The following is a 26,418-nucleotide window of genomic DNA, read 5'->3' as shown; positions in this document are numbered from 1 at the left end:
TCTAAATATGTAATTGTAAATCTGAATATAGTTGTATATCTGAATACCAGTGGTGGACAGTAACTAAATATTTTTACTTCATTACTGTACTTAAGTAAATTTTTCAGGTATCTGTACTTTATCAGAGTATTTTTATTTTTGGAAACTTTTACTTCACTACATTCAAAAGCATAATATCTTACTTTTTACTCCACTACATTTTTTAAAAATTTGCCATTCCATGCTACTTTGAAATTAATAAATTCTGTAGCGTTAAATTAAAATAGACTAGTAGGTCTTGTTGTGAGAGTTTCCGCAGAACAAGGTTTACCATTCAGATATAGCGTTGCCCAATGCATTTAAGCGCCAAAAAACATTTTTAAATGTCTTCTTTGCCTGCATAGCAAAATACACGATGATGATATCGTCTTTCAAGAACTCACCGTCAAACTTGAAAAACACATCATTGTAAGTAATTTTTTATATTATATTAATATAACAACCACAAATGTACTTGTTTGCTAGCAGTAATCTTATAAATGCACCCTGACCAATTCAAATTAGGTTGCAGGGTAATATAGGATATATAGAGGGAGCTATATAAAGAGCCGAGAACAGTTTATTAGGCCTATTTCTCTTCATATGTCAAAAAATATATTTTAATCTCTGTTTTAGGAATTGACAAAAACACAAAACATCCAGTGCGTGGCAGTTCTGCAGATGGAAACGCCTTGTTGATGAGAGAGGACAGCGGAGAATGGCCAGACTGGTTCGAACTGACAGAAAGGCTACGGTAACTCAGATAACCCCTCTGTACAAATGTAATTAGCAGAATAGCATCTCAGAATGCACAACACGTCAAACCTTGAGGCGGATGGGCTACAACAGCAGAAGACCACATCGGGCACTTTATTAGGACCATAATGTTCCTAATAAAGTAATAAAGTGCTCAGTGAGTGTATATACAGTACATATACAATATATATATATATATATATATATATAGTTGAAGTCAGAAGTTTACATACACGTTAGCCAAATACATTTAAACTCAGTTTTTCAGAACTCCTGACATTTAATCATAGAAAACATTCCCTGTCTTAGGTCAGTTAGGATCACTTCTTTATTTTAAGAATGTGAAATGTCAGAATAATAGTAGAGGTAATGATTTATTTCAGCTTTTATTTCTTTCATCACATTCCCAGTGGGTCAGAAGTTTACATACACTTTGTTAGTATTTGTTAGCATAGCCATTAAATTGTTTAACTTGGGTCAAATGTTTTGGGTAGCCTTCCAAAACCTTCTCACAATGGAATTTTGGCCCATTCCTCCAGACCGAACTGGTGTAACCAAGCCAGGTTTGTAGGCCTACTTGATCGCACATGCCTTTTCAGTTCTGCCCACATATTTTCTATCAGATTGAGGTCAGAGCTTTGTGATGGCCACAACAATACCTTGATTTTGTTTTCTTTAAGCCATTTTGCCACAACTTTGGAGGTATGCATGGGGTCATTGTCCATTTTGAAGACCCATTTGCAACAAGCTTTAACTTCCTAGCTGATGTCTTGAGAGGTTGCTTCAGTATATCCACATAAATGTCCTTCCTCATGATGCCATCTATTTTGTGAAGTGCACCAGTCCCAGCAGTCACAACATGCTGCCACCCCCATGTTTCACGGTTGGGATGGTGTTTTTCGGCTTGCAAGCCTTACCCATTTTCATCATAATGATGGTCATTATGGCCAAACAGTTCAATTTTTGTTTCATCAGACCAGAGGAAATTTCTCCAAAAAGTAAGATTTTTGTCCCCATGTGCACTTACAAACTGTAGTCTGGCTTTTTTATGGCAGTTTTGGAGCAGTGGCTTCTTCCTTGCTGAGCAGCCTTTCAGGTTATGTTGATATAGGACTCGTCTTACTGTTGATATCACTGCATCTTCACAAGGTCCTTTGCTGTTGTTCTGGGATTGATTTGCACTTTTCACACCAAACTGTGTTCATCTCTAAGAGACAGAATGCATTTCCTTCCTGAGCAGGATGATGGCTGCGTGGTCCCATGGTGTTTATACTTGCATACTATTGTTTGTACAGATGAACGTGGTACCTTCAGGCATTTGAAAATTGCTCCCAAGGATGAACCAGACCTGTGGAAGTCCACAATGTTTTTTTCTGAGGTCCTGTCTGATTTCTTTTGATTTTTCCATGGTGTCAAGCAAAGAGGCACTGAGTTTGAAGGTAGGCCTTCAAATACATCCACAGGTACACCTCCAATTCAGTACACCTCCTATCAGAAGCTAATTGGCTAACTGTCTAAAGGCTTGACATCATTTTCTGAAGCTGCTTAATGGCAGAGTTAACTTAGTGTATGTAAATTTCTGACCCACTGGAATTTTGATATAGTCAATTAAAAGTGAAACAATCTGTCTGTAAACAATTGTTGGAAAAATTACTAGTGTCATGCTCAAAGTAGATGTCCTAAATGACTTGCCAAAACTACTGTTAGCTAATATTAAATCTGTGGAGTGGTTAAAAAATGGGTTTTGTGGGCCTGGGTAGCTCAGCGAATATTGACGCTGACTACCAGCCCTGGAGTCGCGAGTTGAATCCAGAGTGTGCTGAGTGACTCCAGCCAGGTCTCCTAAGCAACCAAATTGGCCCGGCTGCTAGGGAGGGTAAAGTCACATGGGGTAACCTCCTCGCGCTCAATGGGGCACGTGGTAAGTTGTGCGTGGACTGCGGGGGGTAGCATTAGCCTCCGCATGCTGGGTGTCTCCGCGGTGCCATGCACAGCGAGCCACGTGATAAGATGTGCGGATTGACGTTCTCAGAAGTGGAGGCAACTGAGACTTGTCCTCCATCACCCGGATTGAGGTGAGTAACTGCACCACTACGAGGACCTACTAAGTAGTGGGAATTGGGCATTCCAAATTGGGGAGAAAAAAAGGGTTTTAATGACTTCAACCTAAGTGTATGTAAACTTCTGACTTCAACTGTATATATATACTGTTTGTATATATATATATATATATATATATATATATATATATTGTGGCAGAATGATCAACCCCTCCGGCTCGTCATCGTCGCCCCCCCCTCTTAGGGTTCGGAGCTGGACGAGATAGTGTGCTGCTGGAGCCGTTCCTCGGACAGCTCATGTTACCGCCGATGGGCTAGATGCAGGGCCGCCTTCCCCTCACGCTTGCCGCGGGCCTGGGAGGACAGGCCGCCAGTGACGCCGCCACCCTTCGCGCCATGGACTTGGAGGGGAGCGTGAGCGGCCGACTGACCCAGCCAGTGCCTGGGCTGTCCTATGGACACTACCCTGCCCTTTCACGGAGCCCCGTTCACTGCGAGGATGCCAGATTCCCCCTTTATTATGAACACCATTCCCCCTTGGACACTTTATTACCCTTTTTGGACATTTTAAGTTTTTTATTGTTTCCAATAAATGCCTCTCCAAGGCTTGACGCCACACCCACTGTGTCTGTCTCTCGCTCACCCTGCCACAATATATGTATTTATAGGAGTTTTTTTATACTTCTGCAGAAGGTGTGCCTTGGTTGGACTGACCAAATACTGTATGAGATTTCCACAATAGTGTTTTAGAAATACACTTTTTTCTTTTGTTACCTAAAATAATTTTGTAACTTAATTATCAAAGATACAAACAACCTTTTTGTATTGTGTTCTTAATCCATTATGCTTATGATTTCTCCCTAGATTTCTCCCTCTCTAAAAGATGTTGTAACAGTATAAGGACGGGCAAGGAGGAGGTGGGAACCGGCTGAACAGTAAACAAAGTTTAATGGTAAAACTCAACTTAAAACAACATAAAACAAACATGAACACAGACACACACACAGCACAGCCACGTGCATCTCTCTCTCAAACTGGCGTCTCCGGCCCCCCTTTATCTCGCTCTTCAGCTGATTCAGCTCCTCCTCTTCACACTCCGCCCCCACCCGATTCAGGCCAGGGCGATACCGGACTGATCTACTCCCCCCCCATCTCTGGATGGGAGATGATGCCCTTCCGGCCATTCTGTCAGCTGGTGGTCCACCCCGCCTCTTGGGAACCTGGGGGTGAGATGAGGGGATGTGTGGGGAGAGGGAAAGGGTGAGCGAGAGACACAGAGAGAGAGAGAGAGAGGGGAGAGAGAAAACTTCCCTGCCGGACACACTGTCGCCCGGTCCTCAACTGCTCCTCTGCCCTCTGGCGGATGACAGCTCGCTCCTCCATCAGTGGATGGCAGCGAGCCCTACGAGCCCTGGCGGACGAAACTGCTCCTTCCCTTCTCGGCAGATGGCAGTGGTTCCTCCAGCTCTCGCCGTCTGGCAGCGACCCCTCCGTCCCCAGGCAGACGGCCGCGGCTGCTCCACTGGTGGATGACAGAGCATCCCTCCTCCTTTCCGGGTTTCAGCACCACTTTAACAGTATAAAGGTGATCAAGGACGAGGCGGGAAATGGCTGAACAGTAAACGTAAGTTTAATGTCAAAACTTAAACTTAAAACAACATAAAACAAACACAGACACATATTCAATGTGGCTACGTGCGTCTCTTTCTCTCGAACTGGTGTTTCCAGCCCCCCTTTATCTCACTCTCCCACTGATCAGCTGATTCAGCGCCGGCCGTGCACCATCACGGCCTGGCCACGCCCCCCTCCTCGTCACAGATGGACTTGGTCCAGCTGGACAAAACTGCCACAATCCCTATAGACCTCAGCAACAGACACACACACAGATGTAGACACATAGAGCAACCAAAGATTTCTCCCCCTGTGTCTCATTAGACACAGGGTGAGAAACATATCATAAGATGCCTTGGGTATGACAAGTTAGCCATAAAATGAGTTGCGATTATACTGCTTAGATGTGCCTAAATCACAATTAATAGAAAATTCCCAACCGTAATGAGCCATAGCGAGATACATAATTATTTTTCTCAAGAAAGTCCCAGTACTGAGGGCAAAAGATCCAAGCCAAGAATGGTGGTGTTCAGTGCCTGGAGGCAGGCTCCCCACGTTCAGAGAGACAGGCAGAGAGAGAGATAGTCTGGGCATGGCGTTGGAGACAGTCAAAATGTTTTAAGTGGTGTGGGGAGCATGTGTGGTTAACAGACCTCACAGACCGATGGGTTTGGGGTGGACACAGGCAAATCAGACACACACAGAGATCACAGAGTGCGGTTAGAGTGGTGTGTGAACGTGCATGTGTGAATATGCCTGTGCAAGCTTACATCTCTAGCTTGCCTTTCCCCCAAAAATACATTTATCCAAACACAGTGCAAGAATTCATCCCATAGCCAAAGACAGTGACAGATTCAACATGCCTGTAATCCCTCACAAATGCAATCTATTCAGAAATGATACAGGTAATTACACAGCAACACACAAGCGTGCCAAATATTGAGATACAAGAATGGGGCAAAAATGAGGTTGTGTATGTAAATCAGAGTGAAGAGATAAACTCAGGTTATGATTAATTCATTATCATAATAACCGAAAACTGTGCCCTGCAAAGTATAAATGCAATAGATTAGATTAGAATAATTTTTATTGTCATTGTGCAGAGTACAAGGGCAATGAAATACAATTACCATCTAATCAGAAATTGAAACAAGCGTTAGTGAGACAAACAGACCAAAAAGCAGAAGAACAGTTCAAATGATTTATTAACAGCATTTATGAGCAGTCACTGGGTTGTGGAATGTCAAAGATCCCAGCACTGGCTGCAGCAGCGGGAAGCGATCTCCGATAGCGTGCGCATCATGGCTGCGCAAGGGGCAATCCATGAAGAGTGTGTTCGTAGGGTGAGTGTGCGTTGTGGAAGTCAGGAACAGATTTGTAGAATTCTCCGTAGAAGCTTAGTGAGGTGCAGAACAACGCCCAGCAGAGATGGGCGATATTAACTCCTGACACACGGGCAGAGACGAGGTATTCTCCGTGGAAGACCAGCTGACACGCAGCAAAATTGGAAGGCAACCACACACCTGACACGTGGGCAACCAACAGATACATGAGACAGGAGCAACTAGGCAGAGAGAGTGAGGTTAGTACTCAACATCAAACAACAATCTAGCAAAGATACTGAGACCATGACGGGCTTAAGAAGGGAGTGAATTAGAGGAGAACAGGTGTTGCTCGGCATGCCTTATCAGTGGCATGATGAGCGTTCCCCCGGGAATAATCAATGTTCCCATGGAAACGCCAATCATGCATGCTGGTGATCTGTTGAAGTCTGTTCCCTCTATGTTTTGCCTTAGGTTAGTGTCAAAGTCTGTTAGGTTAGTGTCGAAGTCTGTACCCCGTATGTTTCCCCTTAGGTTAGTGTCGAAGTCTGTACCCTCTATGTTTCCCCTTAGGTTAGTGTCGAAGTCTGTACCCCCTGTGTTTCCCCTTAGGTTAGTGTCGAAGTCTGTACCCCCTATGTTTCGCCTTAGGTTAGTGTCGAAGTCTGTACCCCCTATGTTTCCCCTTAGGTTAGTGTCGAAGTCTGTACCCCCTATGTTTCCCCTTAGGTTAGTGTCGAAGTCTGTACCCCCTGTGTTTCCCCTTAGGTTAGTGTCGAAGTCTGTTCCCCCTATGTTTCGCCTTAGGTTAGTGTCGAAGTCTGTTCCCCCTATGTTTCGCCTAAGGTTATTGTTGAAATCTGTTCCCCCTATGTTTTCCCTTAGGTTAGTGTCGAAGTTTGTTCCCCCTATGTTTCCCCTACAGAACACGCATGCGAGACATGAGGGAGAGAAAATGACAAAACAAACAAAACAAACCAGAACCAGAGACGTGACAGAAGTGCTAATTGTAACATAGTACATAAATGTGACAAGATAAAGTGAGATCCAGATCAAAATCAGTGAAGGTGCTTCTGAAAATAGTGGGGGTACTCTGTATAAAGTGGAGATGCATTGTAATTTCACATTTATTAAATCATGTTTAAATGCTACTAAAACAATGTAAATAAAAAATTTCTGTCGCTGAAAATGACAGCAAAATGCTGCGCCTGCAGATTAGGACATTCTGATTTGCACAAACATACACGTTTATAAGTTTTGATGCAGCAATTGTGTGTTCACAAACTGCAGGGATTTTTGTGTGTTTGCTGGGATTCAAGGTCTTACATTAGTCTTGCATATTCAATTGAGCAGGGGTGTGCAGGTATTTTGGTACAGGGTCCACATCAGCCGTTAAGTAGAACATGGATGATAAAAAGTTTTACATAGTTGTATCTTTTAATCCCAGTAGTAGTAGTGCACTCATGCACTCAATGAATGATGCACAATTTTCTGAAGTGTTTATTGACTGATGGGACCATTCTGTGATTGCTTGAAGTTTTGGTGCTTCATTTACATCACGTGTTAGTAAAACTGAATTAAGACTGAGTATAATTATGAATTGTTTATTTTACCATACTTCAATGCAGTGGTAAGTTAGTATTCAATTTAACTATTCGCCTACATCAGGAGTCTGGTTTAATAGTAAAATAAAATATTCGGAAATTATGGATTCTAAAAGCTTAATTTAATGTTTGCCACAAAGTGGATAAAGTTGTTTTATTCTGAAAACATTATCAACCTGTTTACACGCTCATGGGTCATGATGTGGGTTTCGTCAATGTTTGGCATCCCATTCAGCACACAACTGAATAAAACAGGCTGCATGACACTGAAAAATGATTACTGCCACAGTAACATTCACATACAGGTGTGAGGGACTTCAGCATTTCACAGATAACACAAAGAACAAACATTTTCCTCTCTCACTTTGTTTTACTCGCATTGCGTGTCCCCTCTGTGTGCGAATAATGCGAAGATCTATTGTGATTTTACTAAAGTTCATCACGCAGACTTGGCACTAAACATCACACGCAGCATCACGAATGGACACAGAGTGGCTGCATCACACTTTTCTTTGAGTAGAATATTGCACTATTAAGCACTGTAAGGTTTTTTTTCGAAGAGGAGAGAGAGCGCACACTCACACGAATAGTTGCCAGACTGCATAAATTAAGTATGACATGAGGTGAATTATTTCCTGTTTGTGCAAGTATAAATCTCTGATTGTGGTGTTGCATCTATTATCTGGCAACCCTGATTGTGGGTCCGTGATAGGTCCCAAAGCCAGATAAATGAAAGATCTAATAAAAAACGTTCATGATAAATTGACCTGCGGGCAGGAGTTTGCCCTGGTCTGCAATTGAGGGTGCTCTAAGGTACGTTTGAGGGTGCTTAGCACTATTTATTGTACATACATACACTGTACATACACACTATACATAACATATGGTGCGGGTAAGTATATATAAATACACACAACTATAAATATCTAAGTACAAGTTAATGATACATAGTATATTGGATAAGGCAAGGCAAATTTATTTGTATAGCACATTTTATACACAGAGGTAATTCAAAGTGCTTTTCATGGAAATGATAAAGAAAATAAAAGATATTCATATATTTCATTTTAAAATCCATTTAAAGGATAGTTCAATCAAAAAATGAAAATGTTCTCATCATTTACATGTGCATGACTTTCTTTCTTCTGAAGAACACAAATGAAGATTTTTATAAGAATATCTCAGCTATTTAGATCCTCACAATTCAAGTAAATGGGTACCAAAATTTTGAAGCTCCAAAATGCACACAAAGGCAGCATAAATGTAGTCCTTAAGACTCCAGTGGTTAAATCTATACCTTCAGAAGTGATTAAGAAGTGTGGGTGAGAAGCAATATTTAAGTCAGTTATTACATTAAATTCTCCTCCCTGCTTAGTAGGTGGTGATATGCGAAAAGAATGAAAATTGCCAAAAACAAAAGAAGAAGAATGTTAAATTGAAAGTGAAGATTGATCGTAAAAAGAAATGACTTAAATATTAATCTGTTTCTCACCCAAACTTATCATCTGAAGATATGGATTTAACCACTGGAGTTATATGGATTACTTTTTTGCTGCCTTTATGTGCTTTTTGGAGCTTCAAAATTTGGTACCAATTCACTTGTATTGAATGGACCTACAGAACTGAAATATTCTTCTAAAAATCTTTGTTTGTGTTCAGCAGAAGAAAGTCATGCACATCTGGGATGGCATCAGGATGAGTTATTGATTAGAGAATTGTTATTTTTGGGTGAACTATCCCTTTAAAAAAAAAGAATAAAAAGTAATACATAAGAATTATACATAAGAGTTATTTAAGCAATATTAGTAGAACAAATATTACATAAGCGGTGCAGAATAGTAAAATGTGCAAAATGACAAGTGATATTTACTGATTACATTGAGACAAAGCAGCAATGTGCAATATAGCAATATATGCAATCAATAGCAATACGTACAATCATTGCAAAATGGAAAATGCTTTATGTTTATAAGTAAAAACTGAGAAAAATGGCTTCAAAGTTTTTTGAATGTCCAACCAAATGTGGACTTTGAAATAGTCTCACTATCTTTTCTCTGAATGTGGTCTTAGCTGAGTAAAACCCATCTGTCTCAGGTCAGATCTTACTAAGAGACAAAATTTTGGTCATAACTCAGTATTGACTAAATGTGTAATTATTTTGTTTTGTTTGTTTATTTATTTATTTATTTCAGATTTCTTAGGTATTATAAAATAAATCCCATAACATTGGTCCATTTGTTATATTTCAGTAGTCTAAATATTTGTACCCTTAATCTGAGACTTTACTATGGCTTTCTTACTCTCTGTCTCTCCCTATGCCCTCATTTCCTCCTTGTCATTAAACAGGGCTGGCCTGTGACTCTCTGCCTGGACTCTTGCCACAATTAGGAGTTATGGCAGTCATTAACAAAGCGGGATATGAGGCAAGCCAAGCCCTGACAGCAGGTAAAACAGTCAAAAGTCTGACACTGACACTCACCTAGCACAGGGAGCCTGGCATTCGCAGGGCCCTAGCACCGGAAGGGAGTGGCCCATCCAGACAAGGCTGCAGCTCAGGGAGAGGTCACTGGGATGTGTCTAACTTTTTCCACCCCAGCGCAAAACCCATGCCAGGATGGAGAACAGTCTACTTGTAGGGCTTTACAAGGAATCTGAAGGGTTTTATGAAGTGTCACCCTGCAAAGCCTGTGCTTAAAGCCAGGGAGTTAATGATGACTTTCAGTGCAGTTATCACAAATTACAAATCTCTGTGGAGCATAGTCTTTCCAAAAGTAATTCCAGCATTAATGAATCCCTTAAAGAGCAATAACCTGCTGAAAGAGCTACTGGACATACTGCATAAATTCAATGAACAATTCCAAGCTATTTTAAACTGCTGGAGCAATAGTGTATAAATAGTTTTATAACAGTAGAAATACCCATAATATTTTATGGGAAGCCAACTGAGCTAAAATTATTGAATTAAAAGTGAAGTCTGTAATTTCTGTGCCACTAGCATCACCAAAAGGAATTGCAAAAATAATGGCTATTCCCCTGACCATTGGTCAGACAAAAAGATAGTCCTGTCTCAAACTCTTGATACTGGTTGGTCTGGATGCTGAAACAAAACAATGTTTTAAAAGCAACACAGAGTCACAGTGTTTGTACAGTTTGAGGAAATCAACAAATCAATTACTTATTGCTGACTCCGTCTGAACATTAAAATGAAATTAAATAATTTTTAAAATTAGGACTGAGGTACCTATGGCACTCCGTGTAATCCAAGCAAGAAAATGTGTCTTATCAAAGTCCCTTTCAAAGCAAGTTACTCCACTCTGCGGCCATCTTGGGAACACTACCGGGCAGCTATTTTCTATGAATACAAGCGGTATGAAACAACAGCTCCTGTATACTTAAATGGGGAAAGACCAAAATCTCCAAAACATTTGGTCAAGATTAGGATCAAATTACATATATAAAATCAGCAGTAAAATTTGACATCAATGTGATAATTTGTGCTTCTTTAGCTCAGATCAAGGTAAAAATTATATTTTTCAGGCTGGTCCAGCTAATGTGCGTACGCATTCTTGAATTATTTGACAGGCGATGATAATATTGTAGATAGTGATGTTATTATTAAATTGCAAATGCAGTTATCAGTAATAATACTGCTTATTACACAGTGGCCTGGAATGCTCGATTCTGATTGGTCAATGGCACCATCTAGCATTCTGTTATTGCTCTGTAACCACCGCAGCTCCACGTATCAGACTGCTCATCCGGGTCATTGCGAGCCTTCTCTCTTGCTTCTTTTATCACTGTGCAATCTCTCCAAGTAAGGTAATAAAATATTTTCAACTCAAATAAATGTTTCATGTCCATTTATTTGTTTATTTGGCAAGTAGTCTTGTAATAGCCTGGATAATGAGGAGGCAGATGGACATTGTCGCAAAATAAACACTAACAGAAAACTCTGATTCAGCTTTTCAAATTACATAATTTCAACTCAAATCAATATTTTATGTCCATGTATTTATTTATTTGTTTAGTAGCCGTGTAATAAGCGAGATAATGTACAGTCAGCCGGTTGTTATTGCAAAATAAACCCCTTCAGTGTTCTGATCACCCTATCGGGGTTTATTGTGCGATAACAACCGGCTGACTGTACATTATCCCTTACATATTTTCTGTTGCATATAAATGTACATTTGACTGTAAAGCATTCAGTTGTGAGGGAGATGTGAATTTACTAATAATAACAACAATAAAATCTGTCATCTATGAAAGGCTATGACAGTAGGACTTCTTAACTGATATTTGTCTTTTATCAGGATCTTAATTATTGAATAACTTGAATTAATTTTTCCATTAAAGTTCATTAGAACTGAACATATTTACAGTGAAGGGAAAAACTCATAGCTTCATCCTTAATTCACGTGGGTCCAGGCTATAAAGTTCTTGTTAAATTATCCTTTGTACTTGCCCTTATGAAAATTTACCACAGTTCTTGCATAGTATCCAGAGTTTAACTGTGGTATTAGTAAGAACATAGTGATGACAGGTAAAACCATGCTCCTTATTACAGATGTAATTATTGTTTCTAAAAAACAAACAATGATATCAAATATAATGAAAACAATATCCATGTAGAGACTATAAAAAGCAGCTGCCATGAAAGTGACTTATATTCCCCTAGTATACATTATTTAATATAATTAACATTATAGTGACATATACAGTATCTCAGATATATGCAATATTTCTGCCAAAACACCATGTTTTTTACATATAGTTACTAACTGCAGTGCAACAAGAATGGTTATGTGTGGATTGAAAAGAATGTACTATAATTACCATTGTGAATTACACATTGTTTTCCTGTTTACCTCCTCACTGCTGTTTAGAATGTCAGGGCTGTTTAATCTGGTTTTAAAGAGCTTTGCACAGAGTCTTTAAGGTTTTCAAATCTCGCCCTGTGTTTACCATGGGACTGTGTGGTGCGAGTGTAGAGCAGGTTCATCAGCGTTGCATGGGAGGGCCGGTCTGGTTCGGCTCTGGCACTGCGGTCAGTAGATGCTTTGCGCAGGAGTGCTGGTCCGGTTCGACTCTCGCTCTGCGGTCAGTAGATGCTTTGCGCAGGAGGGCCGGTCCCGCTCGGCTCTCGTGATGTGCGGTTTTAATCGGGTAGTGCTGTTTCATCATAATTTTGGAGTATTTGGTGTTTTCCAAGCACAGCAGTAAATGGCAGTGCTTAATAAATAAGAGTAGGGCGACTGACCGGCCCAATACTCGACCGGCACACCAGGAAAACTCCGGGTGCTCCAGATGGCCAATCCATCACTGCAACTGGGAAACTGAGAGATCATTTTGAATCCTTGAAATTACGAGTTTGGATAAAGTCATAAACTTTCAACATGGTGGAGGAGATTACTGTTTCTGTAGAGAATGACAGGTTTTATTCATTTTTCTAAATACAGCTAATTGTTTGCACTTGCCGTTTCGGTCAAATTCACTTATGTATATCAGCAACAATTTGATACATGTTGTACATTTTCACACTGTGAAAATAGCTTGTATTTGACCAGAATTCCACTATCATCAGCAAGCTAACTGAGTAATATGTATTATGGTGTAACTGGTATCAGAATAAAAATTCCTAAAACAAATATGTATGAATGAACCTGGTGTCATCCATGTTTCCTGTTCTTTCCAACAACAAAGCACTTGAATGCAACATACTCATAATTACCACTTCAGAAGTGGGAAGCAGGATAATTCCAATAGCACATGAAGGCAGCATAAGTTTAAAAAAACTTGTTACCACAGCTGCAATGAGGTTTCTCATACAGCTGCTGAGAGAGTGACTGAATATTTGACCTCTTTCTCTCTTCTGACTGCTATAATCGACTGCTCTTTTTTTTTTTTTTTTTTTTTTTTTGGAAAGCTGTAAAAGTGTAAAAGTGAATTTCTTTCTTTAGCTGCAGGAGCAAATGAGTAATCAATAATTATATTTGCTTTGGTCTTTCATTTACCACTATACAAGTTTACCCTGCTATCGTTTACTTCCACATTCCAAAACCGAATATGTGAAAAGGGACCATTGGGCGTTCCAACATCTCCCATTCATTTTAATACATGTGCTCCATCTCTGGCTATGTAATCTTTGGCCTTATGAAAGCAGCAAGTTTGACAAAACAAATGCAAAAGAAAATCATTTTACAATAATTTAACATTCTCTTATTTATATATTGCATTATGGCTTTAACACTAAGCATCTGAATATTACATCATTCTGATCAAATAGATGTTTTTTTTTACCAGATGTTTTAAAATAAAGCTGTGTGGCTATCAGTAGGGCAGCACTAACAATCTGGCAAATATTAGATTTTTTTAAATGGTTTCATATTCCTTTTGCAGCTGGAACATCATAGCTGCTGCATCAGACATTTACTCTGTTTCTCACTCAAACACACACACACACACCAATAATCACATACACACAAATACACTTTTTTTGTGCATAGGCAAGATGAATGGATGCAAATTGCCTGTGAAAAAAAAACATTATGGTAGTTGAGTCCTGGATTTAAAAAGTAAGATCACAAACACCTCTGCAGCCAAATAGCAAAGCCATTTAGGCCTATAATTCTTTTGCTAATTGCAGTTTACAAATTGGCATTCATGAATTCCTTCACAACTAGACAGTGCTGCAGTTCGGTGTGGAGCTGACTGAGCGGTTGTGTGGTCGTGATTTATGCACCATTATCAGTTGCTAATGGGACTGTGAATGTGTATTCCTACAGTTCAACCTCCATGTCAACTAGCACTCACTGGGAGACCTGCTACAGCAGAGTCCAATTGTGTATGAATGAAAACCATGTGGCCAGACTCTGTCAAACTATGGGCTAATTCCTCTGGTCTTTTAACCCAAAACTTTGAGTTGAGCTCCAATGCTGAAATGCCTCACTTGCACACTATACCTCATGACCACACCAACGTAATCCTTAATCTCTAAAGTAAACAACATAAAATGTTTTTTCTATGCCTTCACTTGTCATAACAAGGATCCTTTTCTGTTTCCTCATGCATTATTATGTCTGTGAAGCCAACCTGTAAACCCTTGTGAATGGCGGATTTCTTTGATTCCAGGAACAGTGAATGAAAAAGGGCTTTCTAAAAGCAGGACAGAGGAGTATGAAGCCTGTGGAGCTCAGTGTGTTTATCTATGTCACAGTCTATCGGTGGCTGACCGTGAATAAGGTGGTTTGGGGGTATGGGTGGGGGGCTGTTTTTGTTTCCATGGCAGATGGGGCCCTCTCTCTCTCTCTTTCTTTCTCTGTCGCTCTCTCTCTGGGTCCAGGAAGTGGCGCAAACACAAACCACACCGAACGTGTTGTGCTTTCGGCCTGGCCGTGGCTTGCAGCGAGGCAGCGGTCAGAATTGTGACTCACTCCCTGGGTGGTCTGGCCCTGCAGATGTTTATGATCTAAACCAACCTAATCCAATTGGCTTGTTTAAGGGAACTGAGAATGATTTACAAGAGCTGCAATGGCCAGGAATAGGAAATCAGAGGAAATCGAGACAGAGCTTCAAGTCTGTTGTAGCCTCATGACTCTGGTGTGCTTTTATCTATCTGCCCTCATTACTGTTTGCTGGAAAGGCTTATTTGTCTTGATAACTTTAGGCTTGGTGGATTTACAACACATTTTGCAGTTTTACACCTGAATCCATATTTAACCCTCAAGGCCCCGGCATACCCATGGCAAAGTGCTTTTTCGTTCTTCACTCAGAGCCAAAAAGAAGTTCAAAACAGCTGAGCAACGGCATACTGTTGTGAACATTCAGACACCGGCTACACCGCTGTGGGAAACCTTTAGAATGTATATTTAAGGGGCAGTGGTGGCTCAGCAGTTAAGGCTCTGGGTTGGGGGTTCAAGCCCCAGCACTGCCAAGATGCCACTGTTGGGCCCTTGAGCAAGGCCCTTGACCCTATCTGCTCCAGGGGTGCTGTATCATGGCTGACCCTGCCCTCTGACCCCCAGCTTGGCTGAGATATGTGAAAAAAAGAATTTCACTGTATATGTGCAAATGTATAATGTGTGTGATAAACAAATAAAATTATTATTATTATTAATTATTATTATTACCACCCCTGGAGTCACGGGTTTAAATCCAGGGTGTGCTGAGTGACTCCAGCCAGGCCTCCTAAGCAACCAAATTGGCCCGGTTGCTATGGAGGGTAGAGTCACAATGGTTACCCTCCTTATGGTTGTTATATAGTGGTTCTCGCTCTCGATGGGGCACATGGTAAGTTGTGCGCGGAGATAGTGGAGAATAGTGTGAGCCTCCACATGCGCTGTGTCCATGGTAATGCACCCAGCAAGCCACGTGATAAGATGTGCGGGCTAACTGTCTCAGAAGCAGAAGCAACTGAGGTTTGTCCTCCGCCACCCGGATTGAGGTAAGCAACCCCCCCCCCCCCCCACACCTAATTTTAACATATTAAAATATGTTATCAATGATTTTATGCCTCAAAGAATTTGTTTTAACCACTCAATGATGATTTAAAGTAATATATATGCAGTAGATAACAAGTAATTTGTCATGTTTATATTCTACATTTATAGCGCTAATGCACTAACATGCTATACTCATCCATAATATGCGCCAATTACACTCTGTTGTCATTTATGATGACGCTGATACTGCTGCAAAGATTAGTGTATAAAGGAGTTTTAATAGGTAGAAAACAAACAAAAAGAATGATGATAGGCATACCTTGCCATGGGCAGATGTGTGAAAGGCTTTTGCTGCAGACGGTACATGAGTGGAGCAGCTTATCAAACAACATAGGGAATGGGCATTTAAGAGTATTTAAGTAGATTTGATTCCTTTTGTAGACTAATTAAACCAAAAAATAATATTTTATTTTTATGCATAATATGTTCATGAAAAATGTATCTACGCAAATGATCGTACAGATGTAAGTAAGTTTACACAAGTTCACTAATATCTCTCCACGCCAGTGTGTTCATGTTGACTGGTCTTAACTGACTGAACAATGTTACTGAAAAATCTCAAAGTAGGTGCAGCTCCAGGTCACACCTACTGATGACATGGTCCAATGGCATTAAAAAGGTGTTTAGCAGTTGGTACAAAGTTTTCCTGAAAGTTCACCATGGCTAACTGTTACAAACCACAGAAACGAACTCAAAAACACCTTTGTTTTGGTCAGATTGTGTTCTAAATGACATCACACCCATTCGTTCTTTGATTCTGTAGGAAGTGTGCCAGGGCATTCATGCTCTGTTGAGATTGACTGTAGTTTCTTTATGTTTGGGATCTTAGAGATAATAATGCTGTATGTGTAGAAATAATAATGTTAATTTTGATAATAACTGTTATTTTTCTTATATGAATTCTTTAATATACCTAATAAAAACCCAGTAGAAAGATAGAACTGTTATTCAAGAAAGTAATTTTTTTGTTTTGTTTGGGTTCAATTTGACCCCAGCAATAGCACATAGTAGAACAAATGCATTTAAAAGATAGTTAGTGCAGTTAAAATAAAAACTGACAGGAATGCACTGTATGGTCTTAAGTTTTCCCATTTGATTTTTTTTTTTAAATGTAAGAATACAAATCAAATAAACAGAGAAAAGAATAAAAAATGTTCATATTTTATATCTTGAATAATATCTGAGACCACCAAATATACACTACCATTCAAAAGTTTAGGGTCACTTACTCATTCATTATTTATTTATTTAAAAAAATAAAAAATAAAAAAAAAACTCACATTTTAGAATACTAGTAATGTCATCACAACTAATAGAAATGGAAATATGGGAATTATGTTGTGACTAAAAAAATCCAAAATAAATCAAAATTATGTTAGATTTTAGCATCTTCAAATTGGCCACCCTTTTGCTAGATTTTGCAGAAATGTACTCTTGGCATTTTCTAAACCAGCTTCATGAGGTATCACCCTGGGATGCTTTTTAAACAGTATTGAAGGAGTTCTCATCTATATGCTGGGCAATTAGTGGCTGCTTTTCTTAATTATTCGGTCCAAGTCATCCATTACAAAAAAAAATTTTTTTTTTTTTTTTAATAAAATTTTGGTTATGTAATTAAATAAATTAATATGTTGGCACAATTATATTTTTGTCTACAAAACTAATTTCAAACATTTAAGCATATGCCTTCAGATCAAAAGGTTTTTAAGATCATGAGAACATTTTCAGGCAAGTGACCCTAAACTTTTGAATGGTAGTGTATGTAATGTAAAAATTTTCATGGAAGTTATTCATTAAATTTTGTTTATAATCAGTTCTCATAGGTCTCTAAGACCTCTAAACCTTGAAGTCTGCCCGTCATAGACTTTTGGGATTTGGGATGGACTGCAAAGACCCTAAATCATTATTCTTACATTGCCCACCAATATCTACTCAGTTTACTCACATAAAGCAAGACTTATTCATTCAAACCACACAATGAGTGCTTTAAGGCATTTCAGAATTTCTGTTACAGCATAATGCTCTGTAAAGCTGCTTTGAAATGATGTGTGTTGTGAAAAGCTCTATACAAATAAAAAAGATTTGACTTGACTCATGCAGTGCTGATGACTTCAAAATGAAACTTTTTATAAGATATTTTTCCTAATTGTTTGGTGTTTGTCTGTTTAAATTTAAATAAGGTTCCATCACATAGATTTTATTAAAGTTTGTATGCATGTTCATGTCAAGTAGCACTCATCAAGTACTGTGTTCTATAATGCAACACCTGTGCCACGTTTCCTGTCAGTGCCCCATCCTTCCATACTATCATTAACACAATCATGTCTGCCTTTAGTCTTAAGCCCTGAGTAGTTTGTCATGGTCACAGGTTAGTGCTATAAAAGAGCAGATAATCACTAGAGGAGTGTTAGAGACTTGGATTGACTTTTATTATATCTCCCCTTGAACCAGAGCCCACTGCTGTAATGGCAAAACTATTGCCTTCCTTTATGTAGTGAACAGCTTGTAAATAAAGATTAATTGGAGGGTATTAAAACATAAAAAAGATTATTGCTGGATAGAATTGATGATGGTTTCCAGATTATAAGTATATGTTAAAATCGACCCACTGACCTTCACTTAGAAGTGTGTAGAAGTGAGAATCCTGGAATTCAAGCATATATTTATTGGGGGTGATTTCTGATCTTTAATCTGCATATACTTAATAGTATGTGTAATGCACATAAATAACTTCATGTTGATAATATGAACTTGTATGTGTATTGTAATAAGTCAAGATATATTAAAAAACGAATTTATGAAACAGATAGTGGATGAGCCACTGTTGTAGTTGTAAAATGCCATTACACTCACACCTGCGACTGTAAATTATTAATCCGGCAAGTTGCTCTGCTGCTTGGTAACTATAAAGGCTAACGGACAATAAAACTTGGTGTAGGAAATGTTTATTTTGATTATTTAATAAACAATATATTGAACATCTGTGTATTTTATCATATTGCTGTTGCTGCCATTTTTATGAAAGCAACAAGCCACACGAGTCAGTGTGTTACAGAAGTAAAATCACTATAGTGCACAGTCTAATTGTATGCAAAAAAAAAACAATTACACATAATAAAATCTAAACAGGGTTCAATAGAAAATAATTATATAGACTATATCAAGCAATTGATTGGACTTATTTTGTATTGCACATTTATTTTTTACTTCTGGTGTGAAGTTTTCAGTGATGCACATCACCAACATTATTTAGTATCATTTCCCTCACACAGCCAAATGAAAAGCAAATTTGCTTGTTAAGCTGAACATGAAAAATGTTGGTTTTTTATATTTTATTGTATCTGTCCTTCAATACATTTCTTTTTAAATTGTGCATTTCATTAAAAATAAAATTCAATAGACACAATGTGTGTTGTTAATTTCCCCCACCCCCATTCACTATTCAAAAGAAATATAAATAAATATAACTGTGTGTGTATGTATATATTCACCAAAGTGGCATTCAGCTGATCAAAATGTATAGTCAGGACATTAATAACGTGAAAATTTAATATTACAATTTGAAAAATGTCAGAACTTCTTAAACTACTTTAAAGATTTCTCATCAAAAAATCCTCCAATGACAGCTTTGCAGATCTTTGGGATTCTAGATGTCAGTTTGTCCAGATACTCAGGTGACATTTCACCCCACGCTTTCTGTAGTACTTGCCATAGATGTGGCTGTCTTGTCGGGCACTTCTCACGCACCTTACACTCTAGCTGATCCCACAAAAGCTCAATGGGGTTAAGAGCCATAACACTCTTTACCAATTATCTGTTGTCCAATGTTTGTGTTTGAGTCTTCTCTTTACTGTTGTACATGAAACTGGTGTTGAGCAGGTAGAATTCAATGACGCTGTCAGCTGAGGACATGTGAGGCATCTATTTCTCAAACTAGAAACTCTGATGTACTTATCCTCTTTTTTAGTTGTACATCTGGCCATCTGGCCATCTGGCACATCTCTTTCTGTCCTTGTTAGAGTCAGTTGTCCTTTGTCTTTGAAGACTGTAGTGTACACCTTTGTGTGAAATTTTCAGTTTTTTGGCAATTTCAAGCATTGTATAGCCTTCATTCCTCAAAACAATGTTTGACTGACAAGTTTCTAGAGAAAGCTGTTTCTTTTTTGCCATTTTTGACCTAATATTGACCTTAAGACATGCCAGTCTATTGCATACTGTGGCAACTCAAAAACAAACACAAAGACAATGTTAAGCTTCATTTAACGAACCAAATAGCTTTCAACTGTGTTTGATGTAATGGCAAGTGATTTTCTAGTTCCAAATTAGCAATTTAGCATGATTACTCAAGGATAAGGTGTTGAGTGATGGCTGCTGGAAATGGGGCCTGTCTAGATTTGATAAAAAAAAAAAAAAGACTTTTTTCAAATATGGTGCTGTTTTTTACATCAGTAATGTCCTGACTATACTTTGTGATCAGTTGAATGCCACTTTGGTGAATAAAAGTACCAATTTCTTTCCATAAGAGCAAAATCTGTAAATTTTTCCAAACTTTTGGCCACCAGTGTATATATATATTCCACATAAAGAATACATACATATATGTAAACACATTGTATATACACAAGTACTCAATAAATGCTTATTTTGGCTCTCTGTTTGTGATCCATTTGCATGACCCCTCAGAAAATTCAGTGGCCTGTTCAGGCAAAGCACCAGTTTCTAAACTTGGGTCATGTAATCTATATGAGATTTCTCAGGTAATCCTTTCAAAATGTTGCTTCATTGTTCAAACATAGAAAAGATAGAGTGGACAGATTTTTGGGAGAGAGTGATTTACAAACAGTTTTGGAGTCGAGGGTGTTTAGTAAGCATACCAAATGTGTAAATTCAGCACACAAATAGTCAGAGGTTTAACATCAATATTTCCTTTGCTTTTACTTTTCTTTCTACCTTTTTTCTAATGGAAGCAGCCTGCCCTGTTATTCCAATGTTTCAAATGCAGGCAGCGACCAATGAAGCTCATCTCCTGTCCAGAGAAAACAAAGCTAAGCCACATTCCCAGAGTTCAATTTGCTGTTACATCGGAGGTCTGTGAATTGGGGTTTGGGCCATGCCTGTTGATGGAGGGGATCTTGGTAGAGGGAACTGGGCTTGAGTAAAGACTTTACATTTTTAGTATGAAACTGGACATTTTCTTAATACACTCTTCCCAGGGAAGTTCAGGAAAAGAGAGCATTTTTAATGTGGGAAGAAAAAGTGCCTTACAAACATTTACCATGGTAACCATTCTGCCAAAATACCACAGGTTACTACAGTTCTTGTTAATACTATAAAAGCATTATACATTGATATATGACCTCCTTTAAAGAGTTAGATGCATTCAGAATCATTCTGGTATTTTATTTAATGTATTTTTTGATGCAGTGGTGGTTAATGAACTCTCAATTTATTATGGTTATATAACACACGCGCGCACACACACACACACACACACACACACACGAAAATTAGTAAGATGCCTATTAGGATGGAAACTAACAGGAAAGAAATAAAGAGCTAAAGTTAGTCATTTCTCAGTGAGGGACATCTTATACTGTACAGGAGTGTCAACTTGAAGGTAATTTTCGATATCTTTTAAATATCTGTTTACATTTTGATATTATCATACCAATTTCTTTAATTGTATCTAAAATGGAAAGCTTCAAAATGAGACAAACCAACTCATAGCCTACAACAAAACATGCTACACATGCTATTGTTTGTCCTGTTGTTTTCCCTCCAAAATTGGCGTCACTTCCTGTAGGATGCTGCCACTGACAGAATTTTTAAAGATGTAAATCATTTTAGTTTTCGTATATCACAAAATCACAATACAACTGTTCAGGTTTTAGTCCAAAACCCCGGAAGAGAATTCTCCATGGGTTCCCTTTGGATTTTCCTATGGGTTTTTATAATGGGGGTTTTAAATTAGAGTAAAATAAGCTCTGTGGTAAACATCACTTGATACGTGGACGTTTTGTCCTACAACATAAATTACACAATTTCTTACCTCAAACATGAATTTTGAAGCTGTATTGAATTGCATAAAAATAAAAAATAAATAAAAATAAAAAACACATGGCTACTTTAAAAATCACATTTGAGGTGTAATTTATGTTATACGTGGACGTTTTGTTATCATCAAGTAATGTTTACCACAGACCTTATTTTACTCAAATTTAAAAACCCCCATTATAAAAACCCATAGGAAATTCCTGAGGAAAACCCACGGCGAATTAGTCTTCCGAGTTCGTCTACCAATTGACGTCACGGCTGAACAACTCTAATAAAGATGCACTCAGTAAGTTTTTGTCTTGGACTTACACTGACACCTAGAGGTGTGGATGCAGCATCATTCAAACACAATCGTTTTCAGTTGTCTGTCAGGAATCATTAGGCATGACCCAAACGCAGAGTAAAAACAAAGGGGAATTTATTAAACCAAAAATAGTAAAAACAAACATATACTACCCCGTAGGGGAAAACACAAAGTCCAGTGCTGGAAGCCCACTGAAGCTGGGCTGGGGCAGACATACTGGAAACAGGACTGACCAGAACCGAACAGGGAAAAACCAGACTGACATGAACCCAAAACAAGACAAACTGGCACTAGACAGCACACACAAGGAGACTAAAATAGGGAAGGAAATCAACAGGTTAATAGGTGAAACAAATGAACTGATAATGGGCAAACAAGGAGGCGGAGTATGAAGCAAGACTGAGAGACATGTGGAAATACAGAGACAAAACAAAGCCACATGCTCTCACAAAACACAGACACCCAAATGGCACGAGTGCATAGCGCCAAGACAATAGGCAACATGCACCCATGCCAACTGACAGACAAGATGAGAGAATGCATGGCAATGCTAACAAAGCAATGGCATGCATTCTCACACTAGACAAAGCCTGAGCGTACATCGCGAGGCAAACACAACGCGATGCACGCAACAGGTGACAAAACGAGACAGGACACCTGTGCACGAGTTCGGCCACAAACAAACCCGACATCTCAGACCGAAGTGACCGAGCCTCAGCACAACGTGAAGACAGATCGCGACCCGGGCGAGCAGCGCAAAGCGAGCGCAATGTGCGTCCGCGGTCGCTAGAGACAGACACAGACTATTGACGTGAGGGAAGTCTGGATCCAGACACCATGCTCCGGACATGAAATACGAGACCGACCGAAGAGCGCATGGCAGGGAAACAGCAACCAAAGCTGCACGGTCACACAAAGATAGAAAACGAAACACAAGACAAACATAGAACAATGATGTCACGATCCTGTCACACAAAAATGCAGACTGACAGAGTAAAATTCACCATTCAAAGTCAGACAGGATTCATTTGATCCCTGAGTAAAAGTGTCCAATTACATGGCGGATAATGATATTAAGCAAGTAATATTCGGCTGGTCATGTGATTCTAACATGGCAGCCCCCATGAGGGGACCCTCTCTATATAGAATAAAATAGCCTTTATAAGGTTACTGATATGACTGAAGTCTGCATCTCATGTGAGTGGTCATGACTGAATACATATGTTTCACAACTACAATGTATTTCTTTAATAGTAAAACATTTTAAATGAAGAAACAATTACTAAGTGAGCAAAGGGGTGAATAGTAGGTTAATACATTTTGTTAGGCTAGTTCAATGGACATTAAAAAAGACAAACAGGATGCAAAGTGAAATAAAATGATCTATAAAATGATCTATAGTAATGAAATATTTTCACAATGAAACATGCTTTGTTTGAAACATTTTGATTAGAAAAAGGGAAAAAATTAAAATTGGGAAAACACATCTGAAATATTTCTTTAATTGCCAGTTTTTCAATTTTAACTGATGGATACACCAAGGGACATGACAAAAATGGCAACATCCACTCAAACCCAAATAATGAAATGATATACAATTCACCCATTTGATGTAATTATGACAGAAAATGTAACTAATATGATTTCCATCTTTACAAATTAAGTTAAAAGATATGTCATAGGGACAAGGACAAGTCAAGAAATTATGTGTAAAATTGTTAGTTTGTAAACTGTTATAATCTAGATTATTAAACCTCATCTCTTTAGGACTGTCAGATGTACATTACTTTAAACATGAACATGTGTTACATAAAACGTCCTCTGCACAAATAACATTAAAGTCGGCATGAAATGAAAATTCACCCTATCTATTTTCTAAATGGCGTTTGCTGATCTTATTGTGAACGATTCATCCATGCATATGTTTTATTTTAAGAAAAATTAATCTCGTAATCTTCAATCAAAATTTTATAACTGGATCTTCCAGTGAAACGACAGACTTCTCTATGGTGACATATGCAGGACTTCTCCAATCATTTATCACCTTATTCAGCCCTGCCCCTTTTCCGCGCTGCACGCTCTTTCGAATTTTGTCATCTAACTTCCTGTTTGTATTGAAGTGTACTGAGAAGAGTCTATCAAAATGGATTATGTGTGGGAGCACAGAAAGTATTTTTCACCAAGAGTTGATGGTGTGAGTCTACTCCACACCTTTACTACGTGAAAATGCTAGTCAGGTGTTTTTTCTGTCACCCTGATTGTTAGTTTTTTCCAACACCCGCAGAGGTAAATTGGACCTGGCAGATCACATTTGGACATCTATGAAACACTGCACTTTTTCATGATACAAGCATTTAATTGTTATATGTACAATTCTGCTTAATTTTTTTAGGTTTCAACTTGTTAATAATTTGTGTTAAAATGTGTGGATGACATGACATTTCCAACAGTGATATCTTGTATTATTTCACATGCAAGCTCATAACATAAAGAAAAGTACAACTGTACTTTTTAAAATTAATTTGTCACCTTACATGTTTTAGAGGCTTAAATGTGATTAAAACAGTTGTAAACGAATATAAAATAAAACATTATCACGTGTATGTGTATAAAAATAGTAGCAAAATTCCCCCGTCCCGGTTTAACACTAAAACATCTGCTCACCTTAACAATAACACGATGGGTGAATGACACGAAAAGATGGCAAGAGGTGTCTTACAGAGATATTTTAAATGACTTTGTTGTCTCTTGGAGTTTCATGAGCACTGAAGAATATCAGTATGTCCACAGCATAAAGGTAGGATCTTGTGTATTTATAAATGAAGCACTCTTGTTTTAAAATCTCCCCACTCTGCTTCCAGTTGTTATGACATACCTTGAACACTTTAAAATGCTTTTGACAACTCTATAACCGGTAAATCCAATTCGCTAGCTAATTACACTTTGACAACAACACCATAGATATTTATATAGAACTGCTAGAACGGAAGTTCCAAGACAAAATTTTCAAAATGGCTGCGCGCAAGTTTCTCTGGCACATAAGGTGAATAAATACCACAACCTTGTATATAGTTGAAAACAATTGGAACTAAAAAGACCTTCAAAACTATTGTTCCTTAACCCAAACTTCCTTAGTTACAGGTCAGCTGGCTTGAATTTACATTTCGAATGAGGAGGAATAATGGCGAATTCGTGGTTGTGTTAAAGACATTTCACGCCTGAATTGCTGAGGTGATCACTAATGAATACAACGCTTCAGATGCCTCTGGAGTTTATTTATATTTTTGAATGCAGTTATCTTGGGATGCACAGCACGAGTAAGTGTTTTTTCCCCCTTTATATTTAGTGTATTGAGATTCAAAACGTTAAAATATGGTTATCTTTTACTCACTCGTTTTTCAATGGCTACAGCCTATAAGCAAAGACCTCGATGTGCTCGTGCGTTTATGTTGTCATTTTGATCATAAATGTGTTGAGATCGCCGCTCTGTTTCACTGATAACTGGCTATAACTCGAGCAGCACGGTGGTAGGGGTGTGTGTGTCCGCTGCAAACTCGCATTCACATCTGCCTCTTTCCGCTATGCAACAGCCATATTTTCACAATCCATTCAACAATCAATGGATAAACTCAAATCCCGCCCTACATTTTTTTCTTGTTCGATAAGCTGTTTCACTCTGAAATACGTCACAATACGGAAGTAAATTTGGTCGCAACATCCGTTTCATGCTGACTTTAAAGATTTTGTAAGAATTTTCTCTCGACCTACATAATCAAATGAGTCTGCCTGTGAAATAGAGTCCCCAGGGAGTGACTGTTATCGCAACTACTTTGAAACAGTGAAAAGCACTATAGATATGACTATAACTTGACTGGCTTCACATAATTCATGAACATGTTTATTTTGAAAATACAATCATATGTTAAAGATACTTTTTAGGAAAGTTGGTTTTAGCTAAATGTTCTTAAATGTAGCCTACTCAAACCTGCTCAGGACACAATTATTTTTCATATACATATTGTAAGATGTGTAAATATGTGAAATATTTTGTAATATAGTGGTTCAATAATTCTGTGGCACATATTGCTAACTGAAAAACAAACAGAACAATAAATGTTTAAAGGAGTAATAACATTGACATCAAGCGTTTAAAATGGGTACTGCAGTCCAAATTCAAAATATTGGAGAGAG

General features: G+C 38.5%; 1 protein-coding gene across 1 annotated transcript in view; it reads left to right on the top strand.

Moving 5' to 3' along the window:
* Nucleotides 1-21,462: 21,462 nt before the first annotated feature.
* LOC127442276 (translation initiation factor eIF-2B subunit gamma-like) overlaps nucleotides 21,463-26,418 on the top strand; it is a 65,815-nt gene continuing 60,859 nt past the window's right edge. Inside the window, exon 1 of the mRNA XM_051700162.1 lies at nucleotides 21,463-21,486. The gene's annotated coding sequence lies outside the window, so the exon portion shown is untranslated. The remainder of the gene's footprint in view (nucleotides 21,487-26,418) is intronic.

The sequence above is a fragment of the Myxocyprinus asiaticus genome, chromosome 6 (genome assembly GCF_019703515.2).
Source record: "Myxocyprinus asiaticus isolate MX2 ecotype Aquarium Trade chromosome 6, UBuf_Myxa_2, whole genome shotgun sequence".
Lineage (NCBI taxonomy): Eukaryota > Metazoa > Chordata > Actinopteri > Cypriniformes > Catostomidae > Myxocyprinus > Myxocyprinus asiaticus.
Note: the sequence above shows the minus strand (reverse complement) of the source record. Positions and strands in the feature narration are given on the sequence as shown.